Genomic DNA, 18,205 nt, shown 5'->3' with positions numbered 1-18,205 from the left:
CAGGAAGAAACAGACCTCCTGAACAGACCAATTTTAAGCACTGAGATTAAAGAAACAATAAAAAATCTTCCAACCAAAAAATGCCCTGGTCCAGATGGCTTCACTCCAGAATTCTATCAAACCTTCAAGGAAGAGCTTATTCCTGTACTGCAGAAATTATTCCAAAAAATTGAGGAAGAAGGAATCTTCCCCAACACATTCTATGAAGCAAACATCACCCTGATACCAAAACCAGGAAAAGACCCAACCAAAAGGGAGAATTTCAGACCCATCTCACTCATGAATATAGATGCAAAAATTCTCAACAAAATCCTAGCCAATAGATTACAGTTTATCATCAAAAACGTCATTCATCATGATCAAGTAGGCTTCATCCCAGGGACGCAAGTCTGGTTTAACATATGCAAGTCCATAAACATTATCCACCATATTAACAGAGGCAAAAATAAAGATCATATGATCCTCTCAATAGATGCAGAAAAAGCATTTGATAAAATCCAGCATCCTTTTCTAATTAGAACACTGAAGAGCATAGGCATAGGTGGCATATTTCTGAAACTGATTGAAGCTATCTATGGCAAACCCACAGCCAATATTTTACTGAATTGAGTAAAACTGAAAGCTTTTCCTCTTAGAACTGGAACCAGACAAGGTTGTCCTCTGTCACCTTTACTATTCAACATAGTGCTGGAAGTTCTAGCCAATACATTAGGCAAGACAAGGAAATAAAGGGAATCCAAATGGGAGCAGAGGAGCTCAAACTCTCCCTCTTTGCTGACGACATGATCTTATACTTAGAGAACCCCAAAGACTCAACCACAAGACTCCTACAAGTCATCAAAAAATACAGTAATGTTTCAGGATATAAAATCAATGTCCACAAGTCAGTAGCCTTTGTATACGCCAATAACAGTCAAGATGAGAAGCTAATTAAGGACACAATTCCCTTCACCATGGTTTCAAAGAAAATGAAATACCTAGGAACATACCTAACGAAGGAGGTGAAGGACCTCTATAAAGAAAATTATGAAATCCTCAGAAAGGAAATAGCAGAGGATATTAACAAATGGAAGAACATGCCATGCTCATGGACGGGAAGAATCAACACTGTTAAAATGTCTATACTTCCCAAAGCAATCTACCTATTCAATGCCATTCCTATCAAAATACCAACATCGTACTTTCAAGATTTGGAAAAAATGATTCTGTGTTTTGTATGGAACCAGAAAAAACCCCATATAGCTAAGGCAGTTCTTAGTAATAAAAAGAAAGCTGGGGGCATCAGCATACCAGATTTTAGTCTATACTACAAAGCCATAGTGGTCAAGACAGCATGGTACTGGCACAAAAACAGAGACATAGACACTTGGAATCGAATTGAAAACCAAGAAATGAAACTAACATCTTACAACCACCTAATCTTTGATAAACCAAACAAGAACATACCTTGGGGGAAAGACTCCCTATTCCATAAATGGTGTTGGGAGAACTGGATGTCTACATGTAAAAGACTGAAACTGGACCCACACCTTTCCCCACTCACAAAAATTGATTCAAGATGGATAAAGGTCTTAAATTTAAGGCATGAAACAATAAAAATCCTCAAAGAAAGCACAGGAAAAACACTGGAAGATATTGGCCTGGGGAAAGACTTTATGAAGAAGACTGCCATGGCAACTGTAACAACAACAAAAATAAACAAATGGGACTTCATTAAACTGAAAAGCTTCTGTACAGCTAAGGAGAGAACAACCAAAGCAAAGAGACAACCTACACAATGGGAAAGGATATTTGCATATTTTCAATCAGGCAAAAGCTTGATTACTAGGATCTATAGAGAACTCAAATTAATCCACATGAAAAAAGCCAACAATCCCTTATATCAATGGGCAAGAGACATGAATAGAACTTTCTCTAAAGATGACAGACGAATGGCTAACAAACACATGAAAAAATGTTCATCATCTCTATATATTAGAGAAATGCAAATCAAAACAAGCCTTAGATATCATCTAACCCCGGTGAGAATGGCCCACATCACAAAATCTCAAAACTGCAGATGCTGGCGTGGATGTGGAGAGAAGGGAACACTTTTACACTGCTGGTGGGACTGCAAACTAGTACAACCTTTCTGGAAGGAAGTATGGAGAAACCTCAAAGCACTCAAGCTAGACCTCCCATTTGATCCTGCAATCCCATTACTGGGCATCTACTCAGAAGGAAAAAAATCCTTTTATCGTAAGGACACTTGTACTAGACTGTTTATTGCAGCTCAATTTACAATCGCCAAAATGTGGAAACAGCCTAAATGCCCATCAACCCAGGAATGGATTAACAAGCTGTGGTATATGTATACTGTGGAATACTATTCAGCTATTAAAAAAAATGGAGACTTTACATCCTTCGTATTAACCTGGATGGAAGTGGAACACATTATTCTTAGTAAAGCATCACAAGAATGGAGAAGCATGAATCCTATGTACTCAATTTTGATATGAGGACAATTAATGACAATTAAGGTTATCGGGAGGGGAGGAAAAGCAGAAAGAGGGACGGAGGGAGGGGGGTTGGGGCCTTGGTGTGTGTCACACTTTATGGGGGCAAGACCTGATTGCAAGAGGGACTTTACCTAACAATTGCTATCAGTGTAACCTGGCTTATTGTACCCTCAATGAATACCCAACAATAAAAAAAAAAAAAAATTTCTGATGATACATCTGTTGAGTGGAGAGCTTAATTTTGTTATTTTTTCCCCCTCATATCTCCTATCCTTCTCTGACTCCTATGTCTCAGATAATATGTGGGGTCTACTACTATTACCATCTTCAAGTAACTTTACTTAGTAGTAGATTAAGTTATTGTTTTAAAAAGCCAAGCTACAGTTTTATAAATATATCTTTCTTTTACATTATATAATAACACTTTAGGAACATAATCAGAACACTCATAGATTGCCAAAATAAAATTAATGCTTCAAAAATAAACCATAATATGTACCTCAAAGAAGCATAATTTTACAGAGTTGCCATGAAAATTGTGTTAATGATAAGATCTCCTTTATATACAAATAGATAATGAAGAAGCAACTTCAAAAGATTGGATGTAAGTGTTTGTAAACTAGAATAAACTCCTGGTTAGGAGCCCCGCGGGCTTTAACTAGCCACTTGATGTTGGGCAATTTACTTAACTTGAGAATGAGTTTCATTGTATGTAAAATGGAAATATTTAATGATAGAACCTATGTGAAAACAGAGTTGAGGGGCTTAAGGATAGCGCATAGACCATACCAGTGAATGTTTGTGTCAGTCCAACATTCTTAGCTTAAAACCTAATCCCCACTGTGTTGTTATTTGGAGGTGGGGGATTTGGCGTGAAGACATAGCCCTCCTGCATGGGATTAGTGCCCTTATTAAACAGACTCCATAGAGCTAACTTGCTTCTTCTGCTATGTGAGGACACAGTGAAAAGATATTGTCTATGACCCAGAAAGCTGATCCACCCCAGACGCTGCATATGCTGACACCTTGCTCTAGGATTGTCAAGCCTCCAAAACTGTGAGAAATATATTTCTGATGTTTATAAGCCACCCAGTTTAAAGAAGTTTTAATATAGCCATACTAATGGACTAAGCACATTAAAAGCTAATCTCAATGCTTGGCATATGGTAAGGATTCTCTATATATTAATTACTATTATCTAAAATTAATTTTTGTCTGGGAAAGCTGCACATAGTTCTTTCCTACACAAGGGGAGTTTCCCTAAATTAAGGTATTATAAAGAATTGTTTAAAGGCCTGTCAATCTTTAAGAATTTAAGATTGTAGACAGATACCAAAATATTCAGAGTGGCCTTCCTGTCTATAAGAATTTACCATAATTTTCAGCTAGTGAATTGAACTGTGATAAAACCAGGTGTTTGACTTAACCTTGACATTATATAGCAAGAAACTCATCCTTTAAATTTTAGTTTCTTAATGTGGGCATGACAGCTTACGCCATTTTAACTCTAAATTTCTAGTTGCACAAATTAGAAATTCTATGTATTACACAACTAGAAATCTGATTTCATTCCCTCTTCAAAGGTCACAGTTGATTTTGGATTTTAGTGATAAATAGCTTGGATGGGGCAAAAAAAATACGTAAATGTTGAGAGTCTTTTTTATGTACCTCATGAATGTGTTATAGACATCTCAACTGGGAGACCTTGGAGAATCAATCCAGTTCTCTTATTTTGTAGGGAGGTGAAGTTCTTATCTAATCTGTTCTGATATTATCATTGCCCTGAAAATAAATTCAGTAGTAAAACAAGTAGAAATTAATGATTAGCTGACTATTGTGATACTACCTGTGGATTGCAATGATCCTATTCACAGTGACTAAAAATCACTGGGATGAATTTAAATGAAAGTAGGCGTGTAATAAGTTATGGTAAACGTCACAGTAAAGATTTTGACAGTGCTGTTTGTTTTTAGTTCTGTAATGTAAATTGTGTTTATAAATGTTTATAATTGTGTTTATAAATGTGTTTATAGAGGCAGATATGTAGTATAAGTAAATAAGTAAACTTAGCTTATTAACAGAGAAGACATGGAAATTTGGTGATTTTCTATATATTCTCTCACTTGCTTAAGTAAACATTCTGTACTTCGATTTCTGCTGTTTCAGAAGCTGCTTTAACTTTTAAATTTTTTTAAATGGTTGAGGACTAGAAAGAATTTATTGGGCATTTAAAAGGAGATGAATATGGCTACATGGCTATCAGTGACAAGGTCACAGAAAAGCTCCAATAATGCCATTAAGTACAGGTTTAACCCACAATTGGAGGGCTTTTTCCTTCAATCACTGTTAAGATTTTTTTCTTATAAAGGATAATATTAGAACAGAGAAGAATAATCAGAATATTCTTTGGTATACGATTTATCCTGGGTTATACTTATCAACTTGAATCATTTCCTTAAAATAGGATTTGTGTTCCTTGGAATAATTAGGACTAATACATGATACTGTATTTGACTGAAGTTTCATATCTCTTCCATTTCACAGCAAGGGCCTAGTTTTAGTCATTTATACCCATTCACTACCAAAACATACTAACTTAAACTAACAAATAATTATCCCTCAAAACCAAGTTAGTAGATACCCAATAAATACAAATTATAATTATTCACTAGAATGACAAAAAATTGTAGATATTTGAATCTTTACAAATCATGCATTGAAATAATTTTGGCCTAAGATCAAGATTTAAGAACACTGATAAAGAATCTTAAGTCCTTAAGACATGAAACTATAAAAATACTAGAGGAGAATGCAGGGAAAACCCTTGAAGAAATTGGTCTGGGTGAGTATTTCATGAGGAGAACCCCCCGGGCAATTGAAGCAGCTTCAAAAATACACTACTGGGACTTGATCAAACTAAAAAGCTTCTGCACAGCTAAGAACACAGTAAGCAGAGCAAGCAGACAGCCCTCAGAATGGGAGAAGATATTTGCAGGGCATAACTCTGACAAAGGTTTAATAACCAGAATCCACAGAGAACTCAAACGCATCAGCAAGAAAAAAACAAGGGATCCCATCGCAGGCTGGGCAAGGGATTTGAAGAGAAACTTCTCTGAAGAAGACAGGCGCACGGCCTTCAGACATATGAAAAAATGCTCATCATCTTTAATCATCAGAGAAATGCAAATCAAAACTACTTTGAGATATCATCTAACTCCAATGAGACTAGCCTATATCACAAAATCTCAAGACCAGAGATGTTGGCGTGGATGCGGAGAAAAGGGAACACTTCTGCACTGCTGGTGGGAATGCAAATTAATACATTCCTTTTGGAAAGATATATGGAGAACACTCAGAGATCTAAAAATAGATCTGCCATTCAATCCTGTAATTCCTCTGCTGGGCATATACCCAGAAGACCAAAAATCACAACATAACAAAGATATTTGTACCAGAATGTTTATTGCAGCCCAATTCATAATAGCTAAGTCATGGAAAAAGCCCAAGTGCCCATCGATCCATGAATGGATTAATAAATTGTGGTATATGTATACCATGGAATACTATGCAGCCTTAAAGAAAGATGGAGACTTTACCTCTTTCATGTTTACATGGATGGAGCTGGAACACATTCTTCTTAGTAAAGTATCTCAAGAATGGAAGAAAAAATACCCAATGTACACAGCCCTACTATGAAACTAATTTGGGACTCTCACATGAAAGCTATAACCCAGCTACAACTTAACAATAGGGGGAAGTGAGAAAGGGGGGGGGTGGGTAGAGGGAGGGGAATCGGTGGGATCACACCTGTGGTGCATATTACAGGGGTATTTGCGAAACTTGGTAAATGTAGAATATAAATGTTTTGGCACAGTAACTGAGATAACGCCGGAAAGGCTATGTTAACCACTGTGATAAAAATGTGTCAAATGGTTTATGAAGTGAGTGTATGATGCCCCATAATCATATCATTGTATACAGTTATGATTTAATAAAAAAATTAAAAAAAAAAAAAAAGAATCTTAAGTCTTTGCTTTCCACTGTACGTAAAACCTGATAGCCCATGAAATTACACAAAAAGAAAAATTTTATTAATATTATCTTTTCAAATTTCTCTCTCCTTTTCTATTCTGTATCCTTGTGAAAAACTTATAATTTCTGCAAGATAATTATGCTAAAAAACTTATAAAATTATCAGCTTTACCTACAGTGAAGCGTTTGTAAGGTAAACATTCAAACTTAAAAAGAAATCCTTTCATCTAAAATTCTTGAGGGGAATGTAGTATAATAGAATTCTGATTACCATTTAAAAATGAAGAATTCCATCCATTCTGGTTTTAGCAATTAGCATTATATTCCTTTAAAACTTCAAAGTGCTTTGGGTCTTTCTAAGATGAATGTCCTTTCTTCCTGGCTTATCATTCCTTAACTTCTCCAAGACAGCAATGTTTACTGCAAGAGAAAAAAAAAAATAGAGCTAAACTGGAGAGTTATTTATCATCAAATATATTGGATATTTTTATTTTTCGGGGTATTTCTGATACTGCCATTATTCAACAATTATAATTTATCTACTTTATTTAAGGAATACCTTCCTTACTTAGGAGGAGACACAGATAGAACCGCATACATTCAAGAACTCCCCAAGGCCCACCTAAATATCAAATAAACACTGAAGTACTTGAGATTTCCTAAGTCTTCATTTCATTGCCCTTGATGACTTATTTTACTAGAAGCATATGGATATTAATTGAATGAGAAATCATTACCCTCTACTTTACCTCTGTTAAAATACAATTCTAAAAGTCACAATATCTAACTTTGGTATAACCTCTGTGAAATATTAAAAACAGTATCTCCAAATACAAATATTTTATCAGCCACTTACAATTTTACCTTAGGTTCGAGCATGAGATATATTTATTATTTGTTTTTAAAAATATCATCCAAAGATAAATAAATTTTACCTATTTCTGTCTTTTGGGCACCGATTACATGTATGTTCAAAACTGGCCCATTCTCCAATTTATTTTCTCTATAATACAAGGACTACAATGAGAAAAGTTGAAATTCATGATTGTGTTTACATATTATAAAAATCAAACCTTTCAACAGATTTTAAGACAGTAGAAAAGCATTTTTAAAAGGAAAATTTTATAAGTGTACCATCAAACATTATCTAAATTCAACATAGCTAGGTTATTCATGATGAAAACAACATTTAATGTTCTTACAGTGCTCACTGCCATCACTTCACATAGCACACAAGAATGTTAAGTAGGCTTGGCACCTGTAGCTTAGTGGTTAGGGTGCCAGCTACATACACTCAGGCAAGAGGGTTCAAATCCAGCCCAGGCCTGCTAACAATAATGACAATTGTAACAAAAAAAAAAAAAAAATAGCTGGGCGTTGTGGTGGGCGCCTGTTGTCCCAGCTGCTTTAGAGATTGAGGCAAGAGAATTGCTTAAGCCCAAGAGTTTGAGGCTGCTGTAAGCTGTGACACCCCAGCATTCTACCAAGGGCGACACAGTGAGACTCGATCTCAGAAAAAAAAAAAAAGAATATTAAGCAGTATGTAGGAATATGCCAAGAAATACAGGTATCACCAATATACATTTGAAGAAATGATAATGCCCAAGATCATATCTTCTAGTCAATGACATTATTCTTCTATCCATTACAAGAATCCTTAGAAAAGAAATATAATTTATGCCAATTTTATTTTTATATTTGAATGTGAAAAAAATTGAACATGGTGGGTATAGAAATATCAGTAAAAGTATACGGGAACAGAAGGAGTGATTTTCCAAGGGTACTGGTAAAACTGAAATAAGAACCCAGATCTCCTTTGTCTCCTCTATTCCAGTATTTTATTATTCTCTTATAATCTCTCCTGCAGTACTTTTTCTAAGCCACCAAAACTATTTTTTCTGAATACCCAATCATATAACCTTTAAAACACACACCAATATAAGAGATAAACTGTGTTTAATTAAACCTCCACATTTTAAATGTGCAATAGGTAGACAAGATATATTTGGGTCTTGTATTTTTATCCAATCTAAAAATCTTTGGCTCTTTAATTGGATAGTTTAGTCCAGGGGTCCTCAAACTGTGGCCCGCGGGCCACATGAAGCGGTGTGATTGTATTTGTTCCCGTTTTGTTTTTTTACTTCAAAATAAGATATGTGCAGTGTGCACAGGAATTTGTTAATAGTTTTGTTTTTTTTTTTAAACTATAGTCCGGCCCTCCAACGGTCTGAGGGACAGTGAATTGGCCCCCTGTTTAAAAAGTTTGAGGACGCCTGGTTTAGTCCTTTATTTTTAATGTAATTACTGAAATGACTGGGTCTAAAACGACAATTTTGTTGTTTGTTTTCTATTTCTGTTGTTGTCTGCTGCTTTTTCCCCCTCCTGTTCCACACTTTACTCCCTTAATTTCAGTAAAATATTTTTCAATGTTTTATTTTAATTGTTCTGTAGCTCTTTGTAGGGGGAGAGGGTAATACTCTAAAGATATGGTCCTCAAATTACTACAGTCTATTTAAAGTTAACATTAAGCATCATGGAAAGCATAATAGCTCCGCAATGATATACAGTTGGCCCTCCATATCTGTCGGTTCTGCATCCAGGGGTTCCACATATGTAGGGTCAAACAAAATTGTGTATAAAAACTGTTCAAAGCTGGGTGTGGTGGCTCACGCCTGTAAGCCCAGCACTCTGGGAGGCTGAGGTGGGTGTATCACTTGAGCTCATGAGTTTGAGACCAGCTTAAGCAAGAGCAAGACCCTGTCTCTAAAAAAAAGTAGCCGAGTATTGTGGTGGGAACCTGTGGGAGGCTGAGGCAAGAGGATTGCTTGAGCTCAAGAGTTTGAGGTTGCTGTGAGTCATGATGCCACGGCATCCTACTGGGGGCAAGAAAGTGAGACTTTGTCTCCAAAAAAAAAAAAAGTGTTCAAAACATAACACAAATTTAAAAATAATATAACAATTATTTACATAGAATTTACATTGCATTAGGTACTGTAACTAATCTAAAGATGATTTAAAGTATCACATATAGGAAGAAATACATAGGTTGTAAGTGAATATTATGCCATGCTATTATATATAAGAACTTGAGCATCCATTAGTATATATGAGGGTCCTGGAACCAATTCCCCATGGACACTGAGGGATGACTGTAATCTCATTTACTCTAATGTACTTTTTGCTAATGTGATCATGTATTATACCTCTACATATGTTATAAAATCTCAGGAAAAAAATGATTTGACATTTGCTTTTAAAAGCCAGCTTTCTTTTAAATAAAGCAACAGAAGGAAAATCTGTGGGTGGTTTTCATTTCTTCCTGTAGAGTTTCTGATATCATTGCCCTTCAGATTAAAAACTTTTAGTAATTCTTATATTTGTTAACAATGAATTATCTAAGTTTTTAGCTCAAATTATCTTTATTTTATTTTTGAATGATATTTTTGCTAGATAAGGAATTGACTTGAATGTTGTTTTGTTTTTTTTCTTTCTTACAACTCTTTAAAGATGTCATTCCATAGTAGGGTTGTTTTTTTTCTCTCTCTCTCTTTTTCTGAGACAGAGTCTCACTCTGTCACCCTGGGTAGAGTGCCCTGTTGTCACAGCTTATAGGAGCCTCAAACTCTTGGGCTTCAACAATCCTCTTACCTCGGCCTCCTGAGTAGCTATGTTAACCAGTGTGATGAAAATGTGTCAAACTGTTTATAAAACCAGTGTATGGTGCCCCATATCACATTGATGTACACAGCTATGATTTAATATTAATTTAAAAAAAAAAAAGAAGAAACACATTGCCCGGTCTACCAAGTCACCAGAGGTGGAGGAACCTTGTGCCTGCAGTTGGGAAAAACAATATATTAAATATTATTTGAATATATTATATATATATATATAAGACTTACTATGTGAAAGGTAATATTCTAAGTAAGTGGAAAGATCTCTCCTCTCATAAGAGTTTACCTTCTAGCACAGAAAAACAGACAAATAAGTAAATAAACTAATTTCAGATGAAGATAAATGCTTTGAAGAAAATAAAATTGGATGTTAGAATGGGAAGGTGAAAATACTGTTTTAGATAGTGTATCAATGAAAACCCTCTGAGGAGATGATGTTCAAATTGAAACCGAATCAGCCAGACATGGAACCATTTAGGAGAAGAGTTTTCCAGACGTAGGGCACACATGCAATAAGAAAGGAATGAGCTAAATGTTCATGGAAAAAAGCTTCCAAATGATCAGAACAATGAAATAGCAATTTGTGAAAAAAAATTTATTGAGTTATCACACTACCTCCTCCCTCCCCCAAATTTGAAAATGGGCATGACTTTAAACCTATTTATTAATTATTCTAATAAAATAGCAATAATGAAATAATTATCTGAAAATTTTAACTTCTTTACTAACAATATAAATGGGGGGGGTCTGACTTTCTACTAATTTACAGCATCTGCCAAAACCAATCCCTATTTTTACTTTATATTTGAAAACAAAGATTCTTCCCTCTCTGTATTGAAAAAGAAATAAGTTGATTTTCTGGACTATGTCCCAATGCATTGAGAAAATACCATGAAGACATACAACCACAAAAAGTATTCCCTGAGGTATGACTATGTGCAACGACATTACTACTCACCCATGATGCAACAATAACATTCATCTAAATCCAGGTCCTTATTCCCAAAACTTGCAAGGCACTGAATTTTGGATGCTGGCAAAAAATAACTTCAATTATATGGGGGCGGGCTATTTAAAATAATTTAAATATAAAAGAAATATAGTTTTATATTTCCACTCTGTAGTTGTGAAGCTATTGCTTAGAAATATTACCTATCTCTATGCCAGTGATCTTACTGTAGTACAGAACAACAGGGTCTGTCATGTGCACTAGAGTGTGCTTGCAACCTCAAACTTCTGGGTTCAGGCAATCCTCCTGCCTACACCTTTCTAACACCCACCACCAGTCCTGGCTAATTTTTTCTGTTTTTTGTAGACAGTCTCACCTATGCTCAGGCTGATCTCAAACTACTGAGCTGAAGCAATACTGTCTAGGCCTCCCAGGGTGCTAGGAGTAAGCTCATTGTACCTGGGCAATATTTTCTTTCAATTGCAAAGAAAATTATCTTAAAACTAGTATGTAGTGTATGGAGCCAAGAGCAATGGATCATGTCTATAATCTCAGCATTTTGGGAGGCCGAGGTGAGAGGAGACTAGGAGTCTTGAGACTAGTTTGAGCAACATAACAAAACCCTATCTCTATAAAACTTTTTTTGAAAAACTACCTCGGTTTAAAAAAAAAAAAAACCAGAAAATTACCTGGGCATGGTGATAGGTATCTATACTCTCAGCTACTAGGCAGGCTGAGGCAGGAGGATTACTTGAGCCCAGGAGTTTAAGGTTGCAGTGAGCTGTTGATGATGCCACTGCACTCTAGCCTAGGCAACAGAGTGAGACTGTCTGCTTCCCCTGAAAAGCCTAATAGGTGGATGTGAGCAGTTCTTTTTACAGTATTGATCACCCAATTGCCCCTCTTGAAAAGGAACTGATTTTCTAGATGGCACTTTCTCTGCAGATATAAAAATTTGATTATTAATAAAATCTTTTTTTATTCTATAATAAAATTTCACTAAGGTGAAACTACTTTATAGATCCAATAAATGGAAGGAGAATCTCCCAGATGGTTTTAAACAAATAAGGAAAACAGTAAAGGATGGAGTTGGTATAGAACAAAATTTGAAAGCAACAAGAATTGACTTAGAGAAGAAAAATTTATTATTTCCTTTAGGAAATCTAAATTTCTTAGGAGTCTTTTGTAAAATTCTCTTGCCCAGCTGCTATGTTCTTCATATGCCCTGACCTACAGAAGGCTCTGCCTCTCGGCCCATACCCATTCTCACACCATCACAGATCCATGGCATTCAGGGAAATGGCATTTGATGTAGAGTTGAATACAGCTAGTTTTTAATTCTCATCTTCATATCTGACATCAAACCATGTGCAAGGACTTTTTAAAGGAAAAGTTAGGCTGGGTGCAGTCACTTACGCCTGTCATCCTAGCACTCTGGGAGGCTTAGGCTGGTGAATTGCCTGAGCTCAGGAGTTTGAGACCTACCTGAGCGAGAGTGAGACCCTGTCTCTAAAACTAGCCAGGTGTTGTGGTGGGTGCCTGTATTCCCAACTACTCAGGAGGCTGAGGCAAGAGGATCACTGGAGCCCAAGAGTTTGGGGTTGTTATGAGCTGTGATGCTATGGCACTCTACCAAGGGTGACAAAGTGAGACTCTGTATCAAAAAAGGAAAAAATAAAAAGTATACTCCACAGTAGTTAATTTTTAGTTTTGTTGACATAATTCAGGAGCTAATTTCCAGAAATATCAAACACCTGGCATAAGCAGGTTCATTAAATTGTACCTGTTATAAGGTGATTGTGTCTTGCTTTACCCAGACTTTGGTCAGTTGTAAGGAGTACTGTAGCTGTGGCTAGCTATGATTCAGTGGTCATAATAAAGTTATGATATTTAAATAAAGTTGTGATATTTAGCTGAGGGCTTAGAGTTTTGAAGGTGGCTGGCCTTTTTCCTGTGATTTATAAGTTTCCCTTGTGTGGCTTTATGGTTAAAAAATTCCTGTTCTGGAGTCAACTGCAAGCCAGCCAGGCTTTCAGGCTAGTGTCCCAATCATATTAAAACATCCCTTTGTATGCATGTATGGCCTCGTGATTCAGAAGGCATGGTTTTAATACATATAAGCATGATTTTAATATATACAGACTTTTCAATTTTTTAAGTATTTATTTCAAGAAAGAAGTTGTTAAAACATTGCCTTCCCCTCCTACCCCCCAATTTTATTGACAAATCTGGGAGCATTAAGCAAAGTACTTTGTCTAGAGATTGATGCAGAAATAACATAGATTTTTTTTCCCCCTTGTAACTACGTAATCTGGTTTCTGTGCTAGGGTACTTTCTAAAAATTAGATCAGTTCTTAGATATATGAAAGTTTGAAAAAGCCTCAGATCCTTTTTGATACAATTTTCAGTAAATCTGAGGATGGCAAAGGAAAATACGGAGCTGTTGATTTATATGTGTATGTTTGCATTTATGATCTAAACATCCAAGTAAGGAAATATTTTATTTGATTTACAGCTTCCTTGTTCAACTTTTTTTTTCAGATGAGGGTTCAAACAATTAGGTTACATTGTTTGTTTTATGAGACAGAGTCTTACTCTGTTGCCCAGGGCAGAGTGCCATGGCCTCAGCCTAGCTCACCTCAAACTCAAACTGGGTTTAAATGATCTTCCTGCTTCATCCTCCTGAGTAGCTGGTACTAAGGACCCACCACAATGTCCAGAAAACACTTTTTTTCTTTTTTTTGAGACAGAGTCTCACTATGTTGCTCTCAGTAGAGTGTCCTGGCATCACAGCTCACAGCCACCTCCAATTCTTGGGCTTAAGCAATTCTCTTGCCTCAGCCTCACATGTAGCAGGGACTATAGGCGCCTGCCACAACATCTGGCTTTTTTTGTTGTTGTTTACCTGGCCCAGGCCAGGTTTGAACTTGCCAGCCTGGGTGTTATGTGGCTGGCGCCCTATCCACTGAACTATGGGTGCCACCCAATTTTTCTATTTTTAAGTAGAGACAGGGTCTTGGTCTTGCTTAGTCTGGTCTCAAACTCCTGAGCTCACGTGATGTTCCTGCCTCAGTTTCCCAGAGTGCTACCTGCTTCCTTCTTAGAGAAGTTTTTAAAATTTAACATGGTGATGGAGTTATAAGAAAACATTGGAAAGTTTTCACCTGTACTGCTGCTTAACAATTAACAAAGTTTCATTTGTATCTCTTTTTTTTTTTTTTTTTTTTGTAGAGACAGAGTCTCACTTTATGGCCCTCGGTAGAGTGCCGTGGCCTCACACAGCTCACAGCAACCTCCAACTTCTGGGCTTAAGTGATTCTCTTGCCTCAGCCTCCCGAGTAGCTGGGACTACAGGCGCCTGCCACAACGCCCGGCTATTTTTTGGTTGCAGTTTGGCCGGGGCCGGGTTTGAACCCGCCACCCTCGGTATATGGGGCTAGCACCCTACCAACTGAGCCACAGGCGCCACCCCTCATTTGTATCTCTTAGTATTACATTCGAAATAATTAAATAGGATGATTCATATTTTTAAAAAATAGAAATATAAATAATAAAGGAAAATTATAGGATCTGTTGGTCTGCGTTTCTACAATTAGTACATCTCCATTTTTTTTTCTTCTTCTTTTTGAGACAGGTTTTCGCTCTATTATGCAATCTAGAATATAGTGGTATCATCATAGCCTCACCTCAAACTCCTGGCCTCTAGAAGTCCTCCTGCCTCAGCTTCCTGAGTAGCTGGGACTATAGGCACATGCCATCACACTTGGCTAATTTTTCTATTTTTCTGTAGAGATGGGGTATTGCTCTTGCTTAGGCTGGTCTTGAACTCCTGGCATCAGGCAATCCCACCTCAGTCCCCTAAAGTATTAGAAGCTACCACACCTGGCTTAGTTGCTCATTTATTTGTATTTATTAGAGAGAAATAGTATAAACAAGTATACATATTCCAAATATTTATTGAATGTTTTGTTAGCTTATATATGAGATCTGTCTGGAAAATGCCCAGCCATGAAATAGGAAATAATAGACATTTATTGAAGAAAATAAAAGAAACATTGTACATAGGACAATGATGCCTCAGTCCCCTTCAAATTGAGGACTCAAACACCCCGGGTCCTCACGTAATTCTCCCAGTGTCTTTTGTGCTATTCAAAACACTGCAAAATCCTTTGTTGGTATCTCTATCAGCTGCTTCATCGTATTTTCTTAAATCTCATCGCCAGTCTGAAATCTTTTCCCTTTCAAAGGTAATTTTAGTTTGGTGAAAAGCCAGATGTCTCAGGACACCAAATTTGGGCTGGGGATGAGGGACTGTGTTAATTGGGTGATTTGATGTTTCACAAAAAAACTGCGTAAGATGTGCTGCCTAGGAGGGTGTGTTGTCATGATGAGGCTGCTATTTTCCAGTTGCCCCCATAGCTGCAGCTGTTTTTATCACATTGGCTCTCTGAGCTGATGAAGAACACTGAGGTAGTACTCCTTATTGTTTGGCCTGGAGGAGCGTACTCATAATGAACAACACCTTCCCAATCAGAAAACACAGTTAACATGGTTTTGGTCTTGTTGCATCTTTGCTGCACCTTATTAGAGAACTAGGTGGCTTCCACTGGTCCTTTTCTGGATCATAGCCCTAGACCCACGATTTATTTCTATCTGTGAACTTTTAGAGGAAATCTGGCTTGTTGGTAGCGGTTTGAAGCAAGTCATTATCAAATGCAGTCTGATGTTCCTTCTCCTCTGGTGGCAGAAGTCACAGAATGCATCTTGCCATGACATGTTTTTATGCCAAGATTCTGTGTCAAAATCTCAGCCACAGTTTGTTTTGGGATCTCCAGATCAGCTTCCAGTTCTTGCACTGTTAGTTGCAGATCTTTGTTGATTGCAGCCCGTACACTTTCAACAAATTCTCCACCATCTTAAAACTTTGTGCCACACTTTTGTTTACACTAAACACATTATATCATCCCCAAAGGCTTTCTAAATCATCTGAATGGTTTCCTGGAGGAATGTTTAAGCTTAATGCAAAATTTGATGCAGATCTGTTGCTCTCCTCACTCAGTCATTTTGAATGTGAAGGCCACACAGTACACACGCTCTCTCAACAGGACCTAGCACCCCACTGACTAGTTCAGTGAAGTCATTGTTGTTCACACATGTGTGTCCTAGTCCACTCTCCTTGGATGCCAGGTTACATCCATATTGCACAGACTGTTCAAGTATATATTAACAGTAGGCCAGGTATGGTGGCTCATGCCTATGATCTCAGTAATCTGGGAGGCTGAGGTGGGCAGATCGCCTGAGCTCACAAGTTCCAGACCAGCCTGAGTTAGAGTAAGAACCCGGCTCTAAAAATAGCCAGGGATTGTGGCAGGCATCTGCAGTCCCAGCTTGAAAGGCTGAGGAAGAGAATAGCTTGAGCCCAAGAATCTGAGGTTGCTGTGAGCTGTGATCCACAGCACTCTACCGAAGCAACAAAGTGAGACTGTCTCAAAAAAAAAAATAATAACAATAATAAATAAATAATAATAATTAACAATGACTTGGTACTTTCTAAACAGACCTCCTTTTTGCTACCTTTATTTTCCTTATTTCTCAAAGTGAAAAAATTGAGTGATTTTCATAATAATATGAAAAATTATTCTGCTTGATAAAATTAAGCGGTGAAGATTAGTACATGAAATTGACAAAATCATTTCCTCTTAAGTCTTTTTATTTCTTTTATGAAAACCTATTTCAAAAAAAGTTTGAACCAAAAGTCATTAATTGTAATGAGGGTTTTCTGTGAAGATTAAATTTCAGTTGAAAATTATATGAACTTCCTTGCTAGCTTTGCTCATTCTGTAATGTAAGATTTGGTAGTCTAGAAAGGAAAACAAACACACACACCCCCCAAAATGGTAAAAATTTTGGTAGTCTGAAATGTTGCTTCATCTCTTCTATAAGAGTAGTGAAAGATTATCAAGAACTTGTGGACTCCAGATTTCCATACAGTGTAAAAAAACTGTACTTGATCATATTGAGTGAATGCAGTAAAATTGACTTGCTTTCTCTTCGATAGTAATGCAAATACTACATGTCTTATAAAAACTAATAATGACATTTATCATTTTGCTAGGAGAAATAGTATAGAGAAGGTCTGGTGTAATGAAGGCAATAGAAAACTAAAAACAAAGAAATAATTTGTTTTTTAAACAGTCTCACTTTGTTGCTCTTGGTAAAGTGCTGTGGTGTCATAGCTCACAGCAACCTCAAACTCCTGGGCTCAAGCTATTCTCCTCCCTCAGCCTCTCAAGTTGGGACTACAGGTGCCCGCCAAAATTCCCTGGCTATTTTTAGAGATGAGGTCTTGCTGTTTCTCAGGCTGTTCTTCAACTTCTGAGCTCAGGCAATCTATCCGTCTCAACCTACAAGAGTGCAGGATTACAAGTGTGAGCCACTGTGCTGAGCCCAAGGAAATAATCTGAAAAGCAGCCATAAAAAGGGAGACTTCACATCTTTTATGTTTACCTGGGTGGAACTAGAATGTATTCTTCTTAGTAAAGTATCTTAAGAATGGGGAAAAAAGTATCCAATGTACTCAATACTATTATAAAACCAATATATAAACACTTGACACATTCATACCAATGATAAAATACAATGATAGTCCAGAAAGAAAGAGGGGAGGGGAGGGAGAAGGGTTGAGTGGGGGGAGGGTATTTGGGCGGATCTCACCTAATGTACAAAATGCAAGGGTACATTTCAAAACAACTAAGAGTATATCATAAATGTCGTACCACAAAAATAAGTGAGGTGATGGTTATGTTAATTAGTTTGATTTCAGCATTCCACTTAGTAGGTCATGACATTTTAAATCTTCTGTTTTGATACTCCCCAGGCAGAGGCAAGGTGCACTGCCTCATTACTATCAGGTAGGGGTACAAGTGCAGGTTTCCATTCAGCTTCCATTGACACCTGACAGGAGTCTCCTCTTAATTCTGAAAAGAAGTGGGAGTGCTGGCTCCCTAATGAGCCTCTGATGACACCAACTCAGCTAAGTAAACACCTAGGAG

At 37.0% G+C, this 18,205-nt stretch overlaps 1 protein-coding gene across 6 annotated transcripts in view; it reads right to left on the bottom strand.

Annotated features, from left to right (window-relative positions):
• PEAK1 (pseudopodium enriched atypical kinase 1) overlaps window positions 1–18,205 on the bottom strand; it is a 384,683-nt gene that overhangs the window by 212,663 nt on the left and 153,815 nt on the right. For 4 of the 6 annotated variants that reach the window (XM_053593370.1, XM_053593375.1, XM_053593371.1 and 1 more), the window contains exon 3: window positions 6,802–6,950. The exons of 1 other annotated variant lie outside the window; for it this stretch is intronic. The gene's annotated coding sequence lies outside the window, so the exon portion shown is untranslated. Of the gene's footprint in view, window positions 1–6,801; window positions 6,951–7,465; window positions 7,534–18,205 lie in introns of all 6 variants that reach the window. One more of the 6 variants, XM_053593373.1, reaches the window with a different exon arrangement.

This window comes from Nycticebus coucang, chromosome 6 (genome assembly GCF_027406575.1).
Source record: "Nycticebus coucang isolate mNycCou1 chromosome 6, mNycCou1.pri, whole genome shotgun sequence".
Classification (NCBI taxonomy): Eukaryota; Metazoa; Chordata; class Mammalia; order Primates; family Lorisidae; genus Nycticebus; species Nycticebus coucang.
This window is presented reverse-complemented; position numbering and strand designations above follow the sequence as displayed.